Consider the following 16,574-nt stretch of genomic DNA (forward strand, 5'->3'; position numbering starts at 1 on the left):
GTAGTTTGACCATTGTTTGACCACAGTTTGACCATAGTTTGACCAGATTTGACCAAAATTCAAAAAACTGAAATAATTATTTAATAACACTAATATTCTTGAATAATTATTTAGTAACACTAATGCTTCTTGAATAAGTAGTTTGACCAGATTTAATGAAAATTTAAAAAAACTGAAATTTGAGCATAACTTTTTTTCCTTTTGGAATTTGAAGATTCTACAAATTTGCAAACGAGCCATAAGCCGTCTCCATCGGATGTAACTTTTCGAGTAGATGATTTTTCATATGAAAAACTTTTTAATCCGAGTTCGTATGCAAAAGTTATGCCCATTTTACAAATTCCAGAGAGATTTTGTAAATAAAGTTGAAATTCATATTTATAAATTTTCCCAACAACTAGACCACATATCACATGGGAAACTTATTTTATTTTATTTTTTTGACATTTCCATCATTTTCTTTTGTTTTTTCTAAAACTGAAAAGGCGGTCCAGGAGGGGGGGGAGTTTGAAAATGGGACCTTTAGTACCGGTTCGTGCCATGAACCGGTACTAATGCCTCAAAGCCCATTAGTCCCGGTTGGTGGTCTAATATTTAGTACCGGTTGGTGCCACCAACCGGGACTAATGGGCATCGCACCCTTTAGTCCCGGTTCGTGGCACGAACCGGGACTAAAGGGCCCAGGTGAACCGGGACTAATGCCTTAGCCGCACGAACCGGGATAAATGCACCCATTGGTCCCGGTTCTGGACTGAACCAGGACTAATGGGCTTACCCGGCCTGGACCAAAGCCCCCTTTTCTACTAGTGTCTGCATGTCATGCTGGATGCGAGACGACTAGTAAGGGGTGCGAGAAGAGGGGCAACACTACAACTAAATGCAGAAGAGGTGCCATTGTAGACAAAATAAACTCACACAAGCCGGATTCGAGTGGGATCCATTTGATGTTGCCATAGCTAGGACCGCATGCGGAGCTAGTCATCCATGGTGGGCGACTGGAGGGCCACCTTGCTCCCGGCCGGAGTGTTGACAATAAACATCATACAGGATTAGTCGCTCACACTTGAGGGTTGGGATGGGGGTGGCCATGGCGGTGTGTGGTTTCATGGTGATTTGTTGGCTTGCTTAGCAGAGGACGGGGAAGAGAGCCAATTGACGCATATGGCTACCACAATTTGGTTGCTGAAGAAGGAAATATGCCCTAGAGACAATAATAAAGTTGTTATTTATATTTCCTTATATCATGATAAATGTTTATTATTCATGCTAGAATTGTATTAACCGGAAACTTAGTACATGTGTGGATACATAGACAAACAGAGTGTCACTAGTATGCCTCTACTTAACTAGTGCGTTAATCAAAGATGGTTAAGTTTCCTAGCCATGGACAGAGAGTTGTCATTTGATGAACGGAATCACATCATTAGAGAATGATGTGATTGACTTGACCCATCCGTTAGCTTAGCACTATGATCGTTTAGTTTATTGCTATTGCTTTCTCCATAACTTATACATGTTCCTATGACTATGAGATTATGCAACTTCCGAATACCGGAGAAACACTTAGTGTGCTATCAAACGTCACAACGTAACTGGGTGACTATAAAGATGCTCTACAGGTGTCTCCGATGGTGTTTGTTGAGTTGGCATAGATCGAGATTAGGATTTGTCACTCCGTGTATCGGAGAGGTATCTCTGTGCCCTCTCGGTAATGCACATCACTATAAGCCTTGCAAACTATATAACTAATGAGTTAGTTACGGGATGTTGCATTACGGAACGAGTAAAAAGACCTGCCAGTAATGAGATTGAACTAGGTATTAAGATACAGATGATCGAATCTCGGGCAAGTAACATACCGATGACAAAGGGAATAACGTATGTTGTTATGCGGTTTGATCGATAAAGATCTTGGTAGAATATGTAGGAACCAATATGAGCATCCAGGTTTCGCTATTGGTTATTGATCGTAGATGAGTCTCGGTCATGTCTACATAGTTCTTGAACCCGTAGGGTCTGCACGCTTAATGTTCGGTGACGATCGGTAGTATGAGTTTATGTGTTTTGATGTACCGAAGGTAGTTCGGAGTCCCGGATATGTTCACGGACATGACAAGGAGTCTCGGAATGGTCGAGACATAAAGATCGATATATTGGAAGCCTATGTTTGGACATCGAAATGGTTCCGGGTGAGTTCGGGCATATACCGGAGTACCAGGAGGTTACCGGAACCCCCCGGGAAGTATATGGGCCTTATTGGGCCATAGTAGGAGAGAGGATAAGGGAGCCTAGGAGGGGTCGCCCCCCGCCAAGCCCAATCCGAATTGGGTGGGGGGGTCGGCCCCCCCTTTCCTTCGCCCTCTCTCTCCCTTCCTTTCCCTCCTAATCCAACTAGGGAAGGGGGGGCGAATCCTACTCCCGGTGGGAGTAGGACTCCTCTTGGGCGCGCCATAGAGGGGTCGGCCCTCCCCCTCCTCCAGTCCTTTATATACGGGGAAGGGGGGCACCCCATAGACACACAAGTTGATTGTTTAGCCGTGTGCGGTGCCCCCCTTCATAGATTTCCACCTCGGTCATATCGTTGTAGTGCTTAGGCGAAGCCCTGCGCCGGTAGCTTCATCATCACCGTCATCACGCAGTCGTGCTGATGAAACTATCCCTCGACAAACAGCTGGATCTAGAGTTCGCGGGACGTCACCGAGCTGAACGTGTGCGCAGATCGCGGAGGTGCCGTACCTTCGGTACTAGGATCAGTCGGATCGTGAAGACGTACGACTACATCAACCAAGTTGTCATAATGCTTCCGCTTACGGTCTACGAGGGTACGTGGACAACACTCTTCCCTTCTCGTTGCTATGAATCACCTAGATGGATCTTGCGTGTGCGTAGGAATTTTTTTGAAATTACTGCGTTCCCCAACAGCTGACGGTCGGCTAGGTAGGCTGAAGTGACGATGTTTTTTTTTCATGCTATAGGTGAAAGCCTAGGTTAGCCACGTTATATGCCAGCATTGACGATGCCCTAGGACGTCGTTACTTCCCTCAAAGACATCATTATGGAGCTCCTTCACCTCCCTCGTCAACATAGTCCGGGTCTCGAGTGAAACCACAAGTTTTTGCCTAGGTTGTAGCGTGGCGGCGTTCCCATTACTTGCTCCTAGGGACGGTGCCTTACCTTGTAGTTTCACCACTGTCCAGGTGGGCGTGTGTCCTCGGGGAGGTGAAGGAGTTCCTCGACCACACCTCAAATAGAAGTTAAGACATCCAAGGACGCCGTGCTCATCAGCATCGACCCAACATGGTCGAATCATGCCCAACCATCCATTGAAGCCACAATAGGCATGCGTCATAGGAAGATTGTCGTCGCCAACAACCATCACCACAATAAAATGGGCCCAACCAACATACACATACCATTTCCCATGCAACGCCAACATGTCGCACACACCATGGAGGGCCGATAACTTCGCCCTACAGAGCTGATGCTGCCAAATATTTCGGAGTTGCCATATCAGTGTACGTAGGGTATCCACATCCTGAGGTCACCGACCTAGCTTCTACCGTTCACTCGATCCACCCGATGTCCCTACCTCCAGGACACCATGACATCCCAACCCCTTGCATGATCAAGGCCACACGGCCTCCAGTCGGCATGAGCAGTGGTGTCGCAACACTAGAGACAAGTGATGGAGCCCACATGCTACACATCCACGACACCCGGAGGCGTAGAGCGCCAGACGGGCCATTGTTGACTCCCCTTCCTCTGCCCCAGACGTGATCGCATCACCGCGAGGTCGATCGCGCCGCCTTGCACCACCCGACCAACGCCGCACACCGTCCCCAAGCATGCTGCTCTTCCATCACCATCTCCGGGGTCGCCGCTTCAGTATCCAGTCTCCGCCACGCGAGAATGGTCGGAAGACCCCCTCCCCCTTTGAGGGACTGGGACTACCACCTTCACGATAGTGGCAGTGAGATGGGATGTCAGGGAAGGGCGGTGCAAGCTATGGTTTCTCCCATGAGTTGTGGAAACAAGTGACACATGCACTGGTAGAAAAAGGGCCTATAGTCCCGGTTCGTAAGGGCCTTTAGTCCCGGTTCCGGAACCGGGACTAAAGTGTCGGTACTAATACCTCCCCCCTTTAGTCCCGGTTCAATCCAGAACCGGGACTGAAGGCCCTCCACGTGGGCATTGCGCAGAGCCCAGTCAGGAGACCCTTTGGTCCCGGTTGGTGGCACCAACCGGGACCAATAGGCATCCACGCGTCAGCACTTCTGTGGCTGGGGTTTTTGTTTTTTTTGAAAGGGGGGGGGGGTTGGGGGTTTTGCGGGGTTAATTTAGGTGTTTCATATATTGTGTTAGCTAGTTATAATTAATAGAGAGAAGTGTCCTCTCTTATGTCCGTGCTTGGTCGACGCTACGTACTATACATACGTATATAGAGAGGACTAGACACGCTAGCTAGCTAGTAAGCAAACGAAGGAAACAGAAGATCGTCATGAACATATATGCATATATACAGAGAGAAGTGATATCGACCACCTCTCCTTCTCCGAGAGATTGGTCGAACAACAAGTTCTCGTATATCTATCTGACACTACCGGCTACATATATACAATAATTATCTCTTACAAATATAATCATACGGACTCAGGGTCCACATAGAATTCTCCGTCTTCAGGGATCACGTGGTCAAGAAAGAATGCCGCCAATTCCTCTTGAATTGCTCGCATGCGAGCTGGTGCTAGGAGTTCATCCCGCTTCCGAAACATCTAATTTGAAGAAGGGGGTCAATACATATATATATATATATAAATGAATGAATGAAACTCAACACAAATGATGGTAATAAAATAAAATTGTGAATGTTGTTATTTACGTACTTCATATTGTTCGTTAGAGTACCCGCCCCGCTCACAGGTCGTGTGGCGGATGGACTCGCAGATGTAGTATCCACAGAAATCATTCCCTTGTTCCTGCCACAACCACTTTACAAGAAATAGAGGTCAATCAAACTGATAAGCAAGAATGCTAAATGGTATTGATGAAACTAGCGCTTGAATCACTAGGAGATGCGCGGAACATGCTACTATAGTACTTACTTTCGGGTGTCTAAATTCCAGCTCCTTCGGCAGTCCCGGAACTATTTTGGTGAATTTTCTCCAAACCCTGCCGGACAAAGAAAACAATTACTTGATATCAGGAAATGAACAAAGTTGCTGATATGGTGGATAATGATCGATTTAACTTACTTCTTGAGGATTTCAGTCATGTCCGCATACTCCTTGGGATCTTTTCGTTTAGAGTCCAAGACGGTTACTACTCCCTGCTCAAGCTTAATCTCTAGGAGAATATAGTGGTAACTGCACACACATGCATAACTCATCAATTACATTACTATAACCTTGACTAATATATAAGGGAAACCGAATACGCACAAGACAGTAACACTCACCTGAAGTTGTAAGGAAAGAGTATTATATCTTTGTTTTGATTTATTACGAACGATCGTAGCAAGCTGGCCTCGGTAGCTGCGGCATGAAGTTTAACCTGAGTTGCATCTATGAGATATGTGTTAATGAACCCAATATCACCGACTTGTCTTTTCTTCAATTCGACGATCTTCAATCTGCATAATATAGTGAGGATGATTATAAATACATGCAATGAAAGAGCTAAGCTATATAGAGAAACTTAATGACAGAAGTAGTACTACTTACAGACAGTAGCAAGCGACCGTTGTTTTATCGAGGGCCAATTGATTGAAAAACTGATAGAACTCCTCAAATGGAACAGGCAACAGATCAATTCCAACGAGGTCATGCTCCGGTTTTAACTCTCGCATACAAAGTACTCCTCCCCCCAGAGTCTCTGCAGATTTTCAAGTACCAATCATGCAATCTTCGCATCATCGTTGATAGAGATCTTTCATCTTTGACGAGAGGCTTCCCGTACTCGTATCTTTGTACCTGCACATCCATGGGTTCATAATGTACTTCGTCGGGTAGGTAATCTGCAAGATTGCTATAACCGGGCACCATCCTCGGATCATTATCGACGTTGTGGCTAGGCACCTTGAGCGGGGGACACGATTGCTTTGCTTGTTCGCCGAGCTGGGCAATTTGTTTCCCAGCTCGTCGTTCTTTCAGCCTTTGGTCACTGACAGTACTTCCCGACCGCTCCGCTTCGGCAAATTCCTTTCCAATAATGCGGTCATAGTTTCCTTTCGGCGGATCAGACTTCGGTGGTTTTGTCAGGGTAGCCAGAGTGCGCTTCACTTTCACCCGATCTACCTTCTCCTCCGGAGGTGGATGTTTCTTTGCTTTCACCCCTTCAAAGAATTTCTTCACTTCTTCTCGCGCGATCTCGGCGTTCTCCTCCTGGGTCCTCTCGTATGGTAACTTCTCTGGAGTCTTCAGAGAAGGACCGAATCTGTATGTCCTCCCGCCTCTGGTTGTACTGCTAGACGCCGACCGAGCAGACGTAGCGTTGTCTTCTTTACTTGCTTAAGAGGCGGAGGAGAAGGACTACGACGCGCCGGAGCAGCTGGAGCGGCGGCAGGTCTCTTCCGCCCTTGCTGACGAGGCGGAGAAGGAGGAGGCTGGCTGCTCGGGCGCGTCGGCGCAGGCGGAGAAGGAGGCGGAGTGCCGCCGCGCGCCGGAGAAGGAGCCGGCCGAGGGCCCTGGTCGTCACTCGCCGGAGGAGGAGGCGGTGGAGGCGGAGTGCCCTGACTCGCCGGAGGAGGAGGAGGAGGCGGTGGCGTCCAGTTCGGAAGGTTGATGAGCTCCTTCCGCCATAGGCATGGAGTCTTCAGAGCAGACCCCAGCCGAGTCTCCCCTTCACCGGTAGGGTGGTCAAGCTGGAGGTCCTCAAATCCCTCCGTTATCTCATCCACCATCACCCTAGCATATCCTTCTGGAATCGGCCGGCAGTGAAAAGTTGCGCCGGGTTCAGTAGGAAAAACAGAGCCAACAGCCGCCTTGACCTTCAAATTCATCCATTGCGTCATAAGGTGGCAATTTTGAGACTCCGTTATAGCATCCACGGGATAGCTGGCAGGAGCCGTCAAGGCATGCTCGGGCTGAAGCAGCTCGGTGGAAGCCACGCTGCTTCTGCGCTGAGATGGCGGGGTAGCTTCGGGGGAGGCTTCGGCAGTACGTTTTCTGCGATTTGCTTCTCGTTCCTCTATCGCGTCTACCCTTGCTTGCAGCGCCTGCATTTGGGTCTGCTGCACTTTTTTCCTCCTCTCATGGGATTTGTAACCGCCTGCGTCCGGAAACCCAACCTTCCACGGAATGGAGCCTGGCGTGCCTCGTGTCTGTCCAGGGTGCTCAGGATTCCCGAGGGCCATTGTGAGCTCGTCGTTCTCTCTGTCTGGAAAGAACGTCCCTTCCTGCGCTGCTTTGATATACTGCTTAAGCTTACTGACTGGTATGTCCATTTGATCGTTCGTCCAAATGCACTTCCCTGTTACAGGGTCCAGTGTTCCGCCAGCCCCGAAGAACCAAGTCCGGCAACGGTCTGGCCAGTTAATTGTCTCTGGTTCGATCCCTTTATGAACCAGATCATTCTCAGTCTTGGACCACTTAGGCCGGGCTACGAGGTAGCCACCTGACCCCGTGCGATGGTGAAGCTTCTTCTTCGCAGCATTTTGCTTGTTTGTCGCCGACATCTTCTTACTCTTTTCCGATGTCTTGTGGGCCACAAATGCGGGCCAGTGATCTCTGATATTCTCATATCTGCCCTTAAATTCCGGTGTCTCATTATTTTCGACAAACTTATTCAGCTCTTTCTTCCACCTCCTGAATAGTTCTGCCATCCTCTTCAGAGCAAAAGACTTGATTAATTTCTCTTTAACTGGGTTCTCTGGATTATCCTCAGGCGGTAGGGTGAAATTTGACTTCAGCTCAGTCCAAAGATCATTTTTCTGCATATCATTGACATAAGAGACCTCAGGGTCTTCTGTAGCTGGCTTAAACCATTGCTGGATGCTTATCGGGATCTTGTCCCTAACCAGAACCCCGCACTGAGAAACAAATGCGCTCTTTGTCCGGAGGGGTTCAATAGGTTGGCCATCGAGCGCGATTGTTATGATCTCAAACTTTTCATCCGAGCTCAACTTTTTCTTTGGGCCTCGTCTCTTTACCGAAGTTGTGCTCGATCCGGAGGGCTAGAAAAAAGAACAAAGACTTAATTAATATGTGTACATACCAAAACAATGAATGCATCAATCAGCTAGTCAGCATAGGCTTAACTAATATATCTACCTGGCCGGACTCGGTTCGGTCACCGGAGCCGTCCTCATGTTCTTCTTCTTGCACCGGCATTAGGTCACCGTAGCCAGCTTGTTCACCCTCTCCTTCCAGACCATCGGTTTCGTTGAGAAACAATGAGATGGCATCACTTCCTTCTGCGATTATGTCCCTCAACAACGCTTCTTTTGTTGCTTCGTCTAGGGCGGTGTCCATAGTTTCTACAAATATTTACAACATGGCAATTATTATTCAAACATGATAGATGGATATATTAGTGCCAAATGTAGAACTAGCTACCTAATCATAGTAAGCTATCGGGAGGGGGTATATATCGACAATGACGACACTACATCTATGTCCCTCGACGACCCTCGTTCCCGATAAAAAAAAGAGGAAGAAGAAGAAAAATAAGAGGAGAAGAAAGAATAGAGGAGAAGAACCCTCGACCCCTAGAGGACCCTCTTCTTCCTCTCATGTTCGAGAGGATCGCCGAGGGGTCGGGAGGTTGCCTATGGTCAAAGGATTCAACAAAACCATGTCTTCATCATTAGGCGAAAGTAACATGTGCATGATGGTACGAAGCTCTTCAAAGTTGTTCTGGAACGGAGTCCCAGATAGGATAATTCGCTTTTTGGTACAAAGTTCAGCAAGAGCCTTCCGAATATCGCTATTTGGAAGGCCTTTGCTGAATTCATACCAAAAAGCGGATTATTCTATCCAGGACTCCATTCCAGAATAACTTTGCAGAACTTCGTACCAACATGCCCTGGTTACTTCCGGCTAATGATGAAGGCATGGATTTCTTCAATACTTTGACACTAGGAAACCTCTCTCTACTTCCGGCTAATAAGAAGAAGAAGAAGAAGAAGAAAAGAAGAAAAAAAAGAGGAGAAGAAGAAAGGAATAGTGGAGAAAAGAGAAAATAGAATATATTTTATTTTCTCTTCTTCTCCACTACTCCTTTCTTCTTCTCCTCTTCTTTCTCTTCTTTTTTCTTCTTCTTATTTATTTCTCCTCTTCTTTTCGGTAGAGGAAACCCTAAATAGCTAGCAAGTATCGTGGGTGTGAGATACATGTGGCCTTCGGTGTCGGACACTACATCCACGTCCCACAAGTGACGTGGGCGTTGAAGCCCGCGCCACTTGTGGGATGTGGGTGTAGTGTCCGACACCGACGGTACATGTATCTCACACCGACGATACTTTCTATTTAGGGTTTCTCCTCTACCGCTCGGCGACCCTCTCGACGACCCTCGTTCCCGATAAAATAAAGAGGAAGAAGAAGAAGAAAAAAGAAGAGAAGAAAGAATAGAGGATAAGACTTCCTCTTCTTCCTCTCCTCTTCTTCTCCCTCTTCTTCCCCTTCTTCTTCGCCTCTCTCATGAATGTCCGACGTTCTCGACCCCCCCCACGTGTCGAAGAAAAAGAAGAAGAAGAAAAATAGGAGAAGAAGAAAGGAATAGAGGAGAAAAGAGAAAATAGAATATATATATTCTATTTTTCTCTTCTTCTCCTCTATTCCTTTCTTCTTCTCCTCTTCTTCTTCTTCTTTTTTCTTCTTCTTATTTATTTCTCCCCGTCTTCCTCTCCCCTCTCGGCGACCCTAGACCCTCTCTCGACCCTCGACCCCTAGGCGACCGTCGACCCCTCTCTTTTTTTTCTTCCTCTTCTTTTTTATCCTCTTCTTCCTCTACCGCTCGGCAACCCTCGACGACCCTCGTTCCCGATAAAAAAAAAGAGGAAGAAGAAGAAAAAAAAGAGGAGAAGAAAGAATAGAGGAGATCTTCTCCTCTATTCTTTCTTCTCCTCTTTTTTCTTTTCTTATTCCTCTTCTTTTTTTATCCTCTTCCTCCTCTCATGTTCGACGACGCTCGACCCCTCGGTGACCCTAGACCCCCTCTCGACCCCCTCTTCTTCTCCCTCTTCTTCCCCTTCTTCCCCGCCTAAAATGACCTAAAATGAAAATAACCTAAAATTCACTAAAGTTATCGATGACCCTCTCGACACACCCACGAATAAGAAAATATAGCATCTTCTTCATCTCCTCTTCTTTGCATATTCACATAGCCACATACACATACATAGCCACATACATATAGAACTTTTCTGAACATATATATATAGCCACATTCATATAGAACTTTTCTGAACATATATAGATGATTTTCTAAAAAAGTAACTTCTGCATATATGAACAGAGAGCAGCGGCGGCAATGGGTGGCATCGTCGGCGATGGGGATGGGAAAGGGGGGAGCTCACTGGGGGCGGGCGGCGACGGGGAGAGGAGGCCAGCGACGGGAAAGGAGCTACGGCGGGCTCGGGGATGCCGGCGACGGGGACGGCGTGCGCGGGGAGATGGGGAGACGGGGACGGCCGCGGGCTCGGGGCGGCACACAGCGACGGGGACGATTGAGGAGGTGGGGCTCGGGGTAGGGCGGACGGCAGCGAGCTCGGGGCGGGGTGGCACACGGCGACAGGGACGGCCGCGGGCTCGGGGCGGCACACGGCGGCGACGGGGACGATCGAGTAGGCGGGGCTCGGGGCAGGGCAGACGACGGCGACGAGGAGGACGATCGAGGAGGCGGGGCTCGGGGCGCGGCGACGGCGATGGCGATGGGGCAGGGCGCAGCGACGGCGACGAGGAGGACGAGCAGCCTGGCGGCGTCGGCGATGGGGAATGGAGCAGTTGGCGAAAATTTCGCAAGGGTTGTATATATAGCCAGAGCAATGGTCCCGGTTTGTGGCACAAACCGTGACCAATGCCCCCCTTTGGTCCCGGTTGGTGCCACCAACCGGGACCAAAGGCCAATTTTCAGCAGCCCAAAGGGCGGGAAGCGGCGGCCTTTGGTCCCGGTTGGTGGCACCAACCGGGACTAAAGGGGGGAATTGGTCACGGTTGGTGCCACGAACCGGGACCAATGCCCCCTTTAGTCCCGGTTGGTGCCACCAACCGGGACCAATGCCCTTGTGCTGCCAGCGCCCAAAAGTTTAGTCCCACATCGCTAGCTGAAGGGCGCCGGCACTGGTTTATAAGCCCTGCTGTGCCTCCCCATTCGAGCTCCTCTCTAATGCAGGATTTCGGGCCTAAACTTGCTACTGCCTGTGGGCCTATTGGGCCTGAATCCTGGCCCATGTAGGGTTTCTAGTCGTATTCAGGCCGTGGAGGCCCAGTAGGAGGCATTTTTTTGGTTTTTCTTTTTTATTCCTACATTTTTTTTAATTTTTTTTCTACTTAAAACTAAATACTTATAGTTTTTTAGTGATTTCTTTTTGCTTTTAGGTCACAAAAATTATAAACTTTCTGTTAGTGCCATTAGTTTTAAATTTTGAATAGTTTAAATTTGAATTTTTAAAAATTTGTGTGAATCACTAGTTTATGAATCACTTTACTATAAAAATAGAATTTTTTTCTATTTATTTTTTATTTATACTTACAACTCAATACTTATAGTTTTTTAGTGATTTCTTTTTTGCTTTTAGGTCACAAAAATTATAAACTTTCTGTTAGTGCCATTAGTTTTAAAATTTTGAATAGTTTAAATTGGAATTTTATAAAATTTGTGTGAATCACTAGTTTATGAATAACTTTACTATAAAAATAGAATTTTTTTCTTCTTTGCTATTTATTTTTTATTTATACTTACAATTAAATACTTATAGTTTGATTTTAGGTCACAAAAATTATATTCTTTTTGCTATTGAAGAATATTATAGTTTTATTTTAGTTGATCATAACATAATATTTTAATTGATTGTTTTTATTTTCATAAAAGTTTTGTAGTTTATTCTGTTTGCTATTAATTCATTCTTTGAGCTAAATGACTCTGAAATTGGAAAGCATTTCAAAATGAACTCTGAAAACGTTGAAAGTTGGCATGGTATCATCATTTCACCCACATAACATGTTCCAAAAAGTAGAGAGGGTTACGACAAAAACTTGATGCACTTCGTGTACAAAATGGACAATCACTTTCGAAGTATCAAAGTTTCGAACCATAAGGCATGAAAGCATTTCAAATGAACTCTGAAAAAGTTGAAAGTTGGGATGGTATCATAATTTCACCCACATAGCATTTGCTTATTGCGGGAGAAAGTCTTCACTTTTTCTTCGCTTGTGTCATTTGCTTATTACGCCGTAACCATGGATAATCTTCATTGTTTATCAGGATGCTTGGGTCAGCCTTGACATTGAAGGGAGGAATTTCATGAAACTTTTCATAATCTTCAGACATGTCTGTCTTGCCGTCCACTCCCAGGATGTCCCTTTTTCCTGAAAGAACTATGTGGCGCTTTGGCTCATCGTATGATGTATTCGCTTCCTTATCTTTTCTTTTTCTCGGTTTGGTAGACATGTCCTTCACATAGATAACCTGTGCCACATCATTGGCTAGGACGAACGGTTCGTCAGTGTACCCAAGATTTTTCAGATCCACTGTTGTCATTCCGTACTGTGGGTCTACCTGTACCCCGCCGCCTAACAGATTGACCCATTTGCACTTAAACAAAGGGACCTTAAAATCAGGTCCGTAGTCAAGTTCCCATATGTCCACTATGTCTTTTTCGTGCAAACTTTGCAGGTCCTCTCGTGCCTCGGGTGTATCTTTTGTCTTCCCATACACGCCTAGCAGGTTCACGCAAAGGTTCTTCGTCACGTGCATCACGTCGATTGAGGAGCGGACCTCTAGGTCTTTCCAGTAGGGTAGGTCCCAAAATATAGATTTCTTCTTCCACATGGGTGCGTGTCCCTCAGCGTCATTCGGAACAGCTAGTCCACCGGGACCCTTTCCAGCGGGCTTCTTCCGGTGATCTGCCTCGCCTTTGAAATGCTTGCCTTTCTTTCGACATTGATGGTTGGTCGGAAGAAATCGACAATGGCCCAGGTACACATTCTTCCTGCATTTGTCCAGGTATATACTTTCAGTGTCATCTAAACAGTGCGTGCATGCGTGGTATCCTTTGTTTGTCTTTCCTGAAAGGTTACTGAGAGCGGGCCAATCGTTGATGGTCACGAACAGCAACGCCTTAAGGTTAAATTCCTCCTGTCTGGGCTCATCCCACGTATGTACACCGTTTCCATTCCACAGCTGTAAAAGTTCTTCAACTAATGGCCTTAGGTACACATCAATTTCGTTACCGGGTTGCTTAGGGCCTTGGATGAGAACTGGCATCATAATTAACTTCCGCTTCATGCACATCCAAGGAGGAAGGTTATACATACATAGAGTCACAGGCCAGGTGCTGTGATTGCTGCTCTGCTCCCCGAAAGGATTAATGCCATTCGCGCTTAAAGCAAACCATACATTCCTTGGGTCCTTTGCAAACTCATCCCAGTACTTTCTCTTGATTTTTCTCCACTGCGACCCGTCAGCGGGTGCTCTCAACTTCCCATCTTTCTTTCGGTTCTCACTGTGCCATCGCATCAACTTGGCATGCTCTTCGTTTCTGAACAGACGTTTCAACCGTGGTATTATAGGAGCATACCACATCACCTTCGCAGGAACCCTCTTCCTGAGGGGCTCGCCGTCAACATCACCAGGGTCATCTCGTCTGATCTTATACCGCAACGCACCGCATACCGGGCATGCGTTCAGATCCTTGTATGCACCGCGGTAGAGGATGCAGTCATTAGGGCATGCATGTATCTTCTCCACCTCCAATCCTAGAGGGCATACGACCTTCTTTGCTGCGTATGTACTGTCGGGCAATTCGTTATCGTTTGGAAGCTTCTTCTTCAATATTTTCAGTAGCTTCTCAAATCCTTTCTCAGCCACATCATTCTCTGCCTTCCACTGCAGCAATTCCAGTACGGTACCGAGCTTTGTGTTGCCATCTTCGCAATTGGGGTATAACCCTTTTTTGTGATCCTCTAACATGCGATCGAACTTCAGCTTCTCCTTTTGACTAATGCATTGCGTCCTTGCATCGACAATGACCCGACGGAGATCATCATCATCGGGCACATCGTCTGGTTCCTCTTGATGTTCAGCAGCTTCACCCGTGGCAGCATCATTGGGCACATCGTCTGGTTCCTCTTGATCTTCACCAGCTCCCCCCGTTGCAGCATCACCGTATTCAGGGGGCACATAGTTGTCATCGTACTCTTCTTCTTCGCCGTCTTCCATCATAACCCCTATTTCTCCGTGCCTCGTCCAAACATTATAGTGTGGCACGAAACCCTTGTAAAGCAGGTGGGAGTGAAGGATTTTCCGGTTAGAGTAAGACCTCGTATTCCCACATTCAGTGCATGGACAACACATAAAACCATTCTGCTTGTTTGCCTCAGCCGCATCGAGAAACTCATGCACGCCCTTAATGTACTCGCGGGTGTGTCTGTCACCGTACATCCATTGCCGGTTCATCTGCGTGCATTATATATAATTAAGTGTCCAAATTAATAGAAGTTCATCATCACATTAAAACCAAAGTGCATACATAGTTCTCATCTAACAACATATAGCTCTCCAGAGCATCTAATTAATTAAACCATACATTGAAACTATGTAAAACATTTCAATGCGAAAACAAATGCGATCATAATCGCAACCAAGGTAACAATTGATCCAATGGCATAATGATACCAAGCCTCGGTATGAATGGCATATTTTCTAATCCTTCTAATCTTCAAGCGCATTGCATCCATCTTGATCTTGTGATCATCGACGACATCCGCAACATGCAACTCCAATATCATCTTCTCCTCCTCAATTTTTTTTATTTTTTCCTTCAACAAATTGTTTTCTTCTTCAACTAAATTTAACCTCTCGACAATAGGGTCGGTTGGCATTTCCGATTCACATACATCCTAGATAAATAAAATCTATGTCACGTTGGTCGGCATAATTTTTATAAACAATAAATGAACCAATAGTTATGAAGATAATATACATACCAAATCCGAATCATAGACAGGACGAGGGCCGACAGGGGCGGATACCAAAACCATCGCACTATATAAGATGCAATAATAAATGTAAGAAAATGATACAAGTATCTTTCTAAACAGACAAGTAAGAATATTTTTCCTTTCAGAAAGAAGATAAGAACAAGAGGCTCACCACGGTGGTGTCGGTGATGAGATCAGCGCGGGTGATCGACGGCGGTGAAGACGGGGACGGGGCGTGACGGACCGCTAAATCTAGACAAATCTCGAGGAAAATGGAGCTTGGAGGTCGAGCTTCGAGAGGAGAAAGTTTAAGTAGTGTGGCCCGGGCATTCCATCGAACACCTCATGTGCATAGGAGGTGAGCTAGAGCACCACAAACCCCTCCCCTCGTCGGCCAGAGAAAAACAGAGCACTGGAGTGCTCTGCTCGCGGGCGAGGGTATATATAGGCACCTCATTGGTCCCGGTTTGTGGCAAGAACCGGGACTAAAGGGGAGCCTTTGGTCCCGGTTCAGGCCACCAACCGGGACCAATGGTGGTGGGCCAGGAGCGAGGCCCATTGGTCCCGGTTCGTCCCACCAACCGGGACCAAAAGGTCCAGACGAACCGGGACCAATGGCCCACGTGGCCCGGCCGGCCCCCTGGGCTCACGAACCGGGACCAATGCCCACATTAGTCCCGGTTCTACACTGAACCGGGACTAATGGGCTGAGCTGGCCTGGACCATTGCCCTGTTTTCTACTAGTGATGGGTCGGCAGATCATGTCTCTTTTTGTACTTAGTACTCCCTCCGTTCGAAAATATTTGTCATCAAAATGGATAAAAAGAGATGTATCTAGAAGTAAAATAAGTCTAGATACATCTCCTTTTATCAATTCTGATGACAAGTATTTCTCGTCGGAGGAAGTATATGCATGGTTTTCATTTTGATAGGACACGTAACATGTACATGACATACATGATACGTGCATGCCCACTTATAGAACTCGCATTGTTCCTATTTGGATCTATTCCTTCCTCAGTGCCTCAACAAAAGAAAAGTAAGCCATCACATCTGTTCTGTTGATACTTGGATGCGGTTCATGCATACAAATATGTCACATCATTAAAAAAGTGGGGATCAACTTGGATACGATCCATGCATGCATGCCATTAACAGTGATCACGTCTGTCACCGTCAGGTAGGCTAACGGAGGAAGCAAACGGCGTAGAACCAAGGAGAGGGAGCGGGCAGCGGACATGAGTTGTGGCCTGCGCTGCACCTTCTGGGTTCCCACCGCCCGTACGTAGGTGCAGGAAAAGCCCCATTCGTTTCCTTCTCCCACCCCCTGCAAGCAAGGCTGCAACAGTAGTTGTGCTTTCTTTCCCGCATGCCCAGCAGCCATGGCAAGAGTTGCCGTTTTGTTTCTTGCCATGGCTACGACAACTTTCATCTACA

Source organism: Triticum aestivum, chromosome 3A (assembly GCF_018294505.1).
Source record: "Triticum aestivum cultivar Chinese Spring chromosome 3A, IWGSC CS RefSeq v2.1, whole genome shotgun sequence".
In the NCBI taxonomy this organism is placed as follows: Eukaryota; Viridiplantae; Streptophyta; class Magnoliopsida; order Poales; family Poaceae; genus Triticum; species Triticum aestivum.